The sequence below is a fragment of the Magnolia sinica genome, chromosome 18 (assembly GCF_029962835.1).
Source record: "Magnolia sinica isolate HGM2019 chromosome 18, MsV1, whole genome shotgun sequence".
Lineage (NCBI taxonomy): Eukaryota > Viridiplantae > Streptophyta > Magnoliopsida > Magnoliales > Magnoliaceae > Magnolia > Magnolia sinica.
In genome coordinates this window covers 29,558,538-29,565,051 of record NC_080590.1, presented here as the reverse complement: position 1 = coordinate 29,565,051, position 6,514 = coordinate 29,558,538, and the positions used below count along the sequence as shown (strand labels likewise).

Genomic DNA, 6,514 nt, shown 5'->3' with positions numbered 1-6,514 from the left:
TTACACATACAACTACCATAAACATACGACAATTAATCATGGCAAACATATGTTCAAATTTCATACATATACGATACTTTCTACATATACATGGAATACACTAAAGTCAATATAGTTTATATATATATATATATATATATATATATATATATATATATATATATATATATCTGAAACGCGAAACAAACGACGCATTTGGTATGTGAAATAGCACCCACGTCAGTAATAAATCATTAACTAACATTGAAAGGCTTGAAAACCATAACCTATACGTTTATAGTCCGCATCTTTCGCCGGTAGACTCATAACAAACTCGAGTTTTAAAGCTAAGTCTTTGTCCACGAGATTGGCAACCTATAGTATAAATTAGGCTAGCTATTTCATAACTTACACGATCTAAAACCCTAAAACAAGTTAGGATTAGGTTTTCTTACCTAAGAATGAAATCGAATCGCATGTATAGCGATATAGGAGTGGCGGTTGAGTGCGTGGAATAGCGGGATCGAATTTTAGGAAGAATCTCCATCTCTCACTCTCACTTTCCCTCTTTTCCCTTCTCTTTTCTCTTCTCTCTCTCATAGGGTTTTATCAAATTCGTATGGGGTGAGAGAGGGGGTTTAAGGTCCTTATATAGGCTCGGGTTTAATGGGAATGGCCCCAGGGGCCAAGGTATACTTAGGTTATATCCAAATACGGACCGTTCGGGTCCAACGGAACTTCTGGTGGCCCATTTTCCATGTCTGGGTCGGACTTAAGCTCAATGACCATGGATCTAGGTCAGGTGAGTTTTCATTCGATCGGATTCTGAGATCAGCCGTGGCGGACAGTTTGATTCAGCGGTCACGGTCACTCGATTAGGGCCACAAGTACATCGACATATGTGAGACATTTCTCCGATCCGAGGGTGTATTTGGGTCGAATTCTGGCGGTCTAAATCCTTATATTTGGCACTGACACGACTCGGATTACTTAAATTGATTTTTTTCTAAATATTTTCATGTTTCTCACATTCTTCGCTCCGAGCTCAAGTTGTATAGTTCTAGACACAATTAAGACTTGATTTCCAAAGGACGTATAGTTTCGGGGTAATTGGACTTTCGATGTGCGGTCAGTCCGATACGGAGTTTCGGTGTGCTCACGAGCAACCGGGTTTTGAGATGGATTCTAGATTTCGAGTAATGTAGCGTCAATGATCCTGCACATTTGGTCTTGCGGATCATATTTAAAGCGATTAGTGCTAATTTCATAAGCACTCTGGTTTAGCACTTACTAGCATTAACCTAATTTTTAAAGGTTTTGGTCTTGGGTTTTTGGCTGAGGTGGTACTTGGGTCTTTGTACGGGTTTTTTCGAGATGTTACATTTAATAAGGCCCATTGTGATGTATTTGTGGCCTGTATGGCGAGGCCCGATGTGGTGTATATGTGGCCCTTGAGTGAGGCCCAATGCGATGAATGTGTGGACCGATGTAATGTGTGTTTTCACCATAATGAATGCAATGATGTTTATGTGGGCTACTGCTTGGGAGTGATGTTGGTTAAATATCCACATTAATGGGCAATGATGGTTAGATGTCCACATTGTGACCTTCCCTTGGGCCCATTGTAAGGCCCATTCTTGTTATGAGTAGGTTGTCTAGGCCCATCCTTAATATGAGGAGAGTACACCATCATCTTATAACATGCTTAGTATAGCTTCATGATCCATGCCCATGCGCATCATATGTATGGTTGATGTGAGTGATTGATCATAGCACATGCCATTTGGGCAGATTATTATGGGATTCCATGATAGGAGGAGTTGTCCACATGAGCGTGCGGTACGCGTATGATTGCTGTATAACTGGATAGTGTGGCTCATGCATCTCACATTGTGTGACATGACCACCATACGCCCTAGTGATATCAGGGCCGTAGCCTCCATAGGCATGTCATGGATGGCCAGATGGGACACCGAAAATCTTTTCCACATGGAGTGCTATAGATATCCCTGGGTGAAAGTCCCTAAACCCTCTTGGTTCCAGAGGTTGCTCCAACGTCTAGACCAAGTGGATGCATGAGTGCATGAGGACCATATACCGTTAGGCCGCGTCTCCCACTGTGTCGTGGTCGATTGGAAGGGGGTGCGGTCTTACCTGCCAGAGAGGAGGGGGAAAAGCTGGGCTGAATTTGACCAGCTCGAAGAATGGGTCCACTATCGACAAGCCGAGCTCGATATTGGCAGGCGAATAATGAGGTCTCTTTCACTCACCTTGTTGTGCTCGATGGGACGACTACTTGGTTTGGAGTGTACTAGACCCCGGTGATTATCGCAAAGATGTACGGTATGATATGTGGACTTCCTGAGCAGGAGTTGTATACCCAGCATTTTACTCATTCATTCACTATCTACTCGGGCTGGTGGTGTGAAATCAAGTCATCGTGTATACCGTCGCAGTGGCTAGGATTTCGGTTAGGGCACACGACCAACCTGAGATTAAGAGTCTACCACATTGAGTCTGGCTATCCAAATTTAGGTATAGGACTGGTTTGGATAGAAGTCTCTTGTGATGGACCCCATAGTCTACGATACTACGTACTACATCCCGATCTCACACTCCAGCTTGGTCATTTCATTTACATCGCATATTGTATTACATCCGCGGCATATGATATTTTGGGTTGCTATGTTTCTGCACTTATATGGCCTAGACGAACTCATCAGGATTTGCATATTTCATTACATCATTAGTATATGATATTTGTCTTACTATGTCTCCGCACTGCATAACTGATCTACATTGCTCTCTCAACATATGATATTGGCCTATTATGTTTTTACATTGCATAGCCTAGATAAGGCTAATGGTATTTATGGATTGCCAGTATTTCCGCTTACTCTGGTATCTATATGATTGACACTTACCTTGCGCACACACTTACACCACTCTCTAAGCTTTCTATAGGCTTATGCATGATAGATGCGTGCAGGTGGTGTTAAGTCGTAGCAGCGTTGATCTTGGAGCATGCAGCGGTCTTCTGGAGCTTTGATTTTTGACATATGTATATTTTCCTTTCGGCGCTGTATTTAAATGTTTATATTAGTGGATATGTGATGATGATGTTGCCTTTGTGATTTGGGTAAACTTGTAGTTATGCTTATTATGAGTTAAATGTACGTTGAAAAATCATCCTTGTAAGATCCCAGGATCGGAACCTGGTATATGGATGCTGGGAGCCGAGAATGGGGTATTACGGAGGCTGTCGGCATCGGATTCAGCGATCGGAAATTTTGTGAGCCCAGTTTCCGAGTTTCGGGCATGACATTTACAATACCCATTGAAATAGTGAACTTTCTAATGGATGGCTTTGAAATGAAATGAAGAATATCTACATATTTACACAATAATCCAGAAACTATGAACATATACTTGATTTTCTCTTAAGAGAGTTAAAAATGCATGTTTGACATTCATTCAATAATTTGTACCCCTCGATAGGGGCTTCTGTCCAATTCAACAACGGAGAAGGGAAAAACAGAGCCACATACTAATCTGATAACCTAATTGCTTTATAGTTTGAATGATTATCATGTGTCACAAACATTAGACATTAGAAATAATAATAATTATCCATTAGCCAACATTTAGAAATCAGTTATGAATTTACATTAGAACCACCCAATCTCATGCTATTTATGTCCCCAGCTTTAAATTCACGGTCCAAGGAAGAAAGGGCTTCAAATCTATGCCAAGTGAATATGTTGCCACAAGTAAAAGCATTAATAGCATACTCTTTCTGATCATGAACTGTAACACAAGCCAGCAGCCAAATGATCAGTGCGCCTGTTAGCACTTAAATGAGAGACAAAAATGCTAAGTAGGATACATTATTCAGCCGAATCATATCACCACTAGTCATAAACAGGTATTTAGACCACCATATTGAAATGAGGTTGCTAGATGTGGAAAATTAGGGAAAATTGACATCCAAAGAGTTGCCTTTCCTCATACCTTAACTGTTAAATAATCTATATTAAGACATTGAGAAGGTCAAGGGTTTCTTCAAAGGCATCAGGTACCTTCCAAGGGATGACAATCCTCTTGCCAGCCCCAAAAGAACACCATTGAGGGTGTATCCCTTGATGATTGAACCAGAACCCTGTGAGACAGAAAGGTGCATCTCAAACACAACTAAAGTGACTTGGACTAAGCCACTGTAATCATTTCCTCAAGGGTGCCTATGTGAAGAAGTAAAACTAGCCAACAAGAATGGCATTAAACACTCTCATAACCGATGGATCCTGGGTTGTTTTTGCTGGAAAAGAATCAACCTTAAAAGTAGGAAACAACATATTTAAAAATAATAATAATAAATAAATAAATAAATAAATAAATAAAACAAGAAAAAGGCACATGCAATAGCAATGTGTCTCCACGAAAGTGTTACTAATCTTTCTCCAACTTTTTGTAGCCAAAGCAGATATCTTAGGGAAGTAAGGAATGCAGCAGGCTAGTAGTTCTATTGTTCACCTCCCATCTTTGTACAGCTAACAAGGTAAAGTTCACAAGCATATGCCACGTCAAAGAAATAATCAGGTTTCTATTTAGCCACAACCACAAAGAATGGTGAATGAACATAGATCATAGTAGACATTAATTTATCATATTGTTTGATGTTAATTTGATTTAGACATTTCAAAATCCAAAAATATAATATGAACCTGCCACTCCAGTACATAGATTACCACAGTTGATTCTTTCTGCAACTAGAAAGCAGGAAGTACTTCAATGCAAAATTCAAATTACCCAAACAAATAGGTTGAAGGATCTTGTCCCAGAAACTTCAGGAATCCTACAGACAGCGCATAAAGTACATGCGTACAATGAATTTCTTGCAAACGAACATCATGAATCTTTCACTCAATAGGTCTGCATGTATTGAGGAAGAGCTACGAAACCCCACAAAGGAATGTGTTCTCCCAACCATGGATTAAGTGTCAACTAATAAACTATTAATGATAAACATAATTAATTAGAATAAAATCAGTATAATTTTTGGGATATATGTCTACCTAACTTATGCTATATGGTTTTGAGAATCTGGGAAACTAATTGCAGTGGAGTTTTTATTTTTCCAGCCTTCTCGGATGGCATAAAAAGAAGAAGAACAAAAATCAATATCGAATCTGCATCATTAGGACTCCACAAATTGCTAAATCGCCGATTCGGGGTCCACATTCAAATCTGTAAGCCCTAAAATTCCCAAATCCCTAAATGAGGGTCTACATCGAATCAGGAATCCACAAATTGCTAAATCCCCAAATCCTTAAATCGGTATTGAGAGAGAGAGACAGGGTGTGCGTGGGTAGGGCGTTCGGCAACAGTAGTGGAGAGAGAAAGAGAGAGGAAGAGAGAGACGGAGAGAGAGGAGGGAAAGTGTGCAAGAGAGAGAGAGAGAGAGAGAGAGAGAGAGAGACCAACATGCATAATCCCAGCTTAGGCACAGTGCCAAAAAATCGGACGTGGATTAGATACTGAAAGGTTGAGTAGAGAGTGGGCTACTGAAGTGATGTCACCAAGTTCTGTTGGCCCCACTATGATGTATGTGTTATATCTACACCGTCCATCTATTTTTAGATATCATTTTAGGGTATGAACCAAAAAATGAGGTAAAATACAAATCTGTCGTGGACCCCACCAAAGAAAACAGTGGGGAGAGTGATTCCCACCGTTGAAATATCCTAAGGCCCATCATAATGTTTATTTGAAATCTAACCCATCCAAAAGTTAAAAAAGACATGAAATAAGGGAAAACACAAATATTAGCTTGATTTAAAACTTTTGTGGCCTTTAGAAGTTTTTAATGGTGGGTGTCACTATCCCATTGTTTTCTGTGCTGGGGTCCATTGGAGCTTTGGATTTAACTCGTTTGGATATTGCCCTAAAATGATCTCTCGAAATGGATGGAAGGTGTGGATATAAAACATACGTCATGGTGGCCCACGGAACTTGCTGACGTCACTTCAGTAGCTAGTCTCGCTACTCCCCCTGACACCAACCCCATGGCTGGTGGTCGATGCCCCATCATGATGTATGTATTTCATCCACTACGTTCATCCATTTTAAAAGATCATTTTAGGGATATATTCCAAAAATGAGAGGTAAATAAATCTCAGGTGGACCACACCACATGAAAACAATAGTGATTGGATATCCATTATTAAAATTCTCCTAAGGCCCACTGTACTTTTTATTTGACATCCAATCTATCTATTAGGTCATACGGGCCTAGATGAAGGGGAAAAACAAAAATCATCTCGATACAAAACTTTTATAGCCACCAAAATGTTTTTAATGGTTGACGCTCATTCAACACTATTTCCTGCAATGTGGTCCATTTCAGATTGGGATATACCTCATTTTTAGTCTCATGCCATAAGATGATCTTTAAAAATAGATGGACGGCATGGATGAAACACATACATCATGGTGGGGCCCACAAAGCACCGACCACCAGCCATTGGCTAGTGTCAGG

At 40.1% G+C, this 6,514-nt stretch overlaps 1 long non-coding RNA gene across 2 annotated transcripts; it reads right to left on the bottom strand.

Moving 5' to 3' along the window:
• Positions 1-3,524: 3,524 nt before the first annotated feature.
• LOC131233317 (uncharacterized) lies at positions 3,525-4,963 on the bottom strand. 2 transcript variants are annotated; one of them, XR_009165167.1, is made up of 2 exons: positions 4,862-4,963; positions 3,525-3,786 (listed from the first exon to the last, which is right to left on the bottom strand). It is a non-coding gene; the product is annotated as an uncharacterized LOC131233317 (long non-coding RNA). The 2 variants fall into 2 exon arrangements; XR_009165166.1 differs by having other exon boundaries at positions 4,786-4,957.
• Between the last annotated feature and the right edge of the window lie 1,551 nt (positions 4,964-6,514).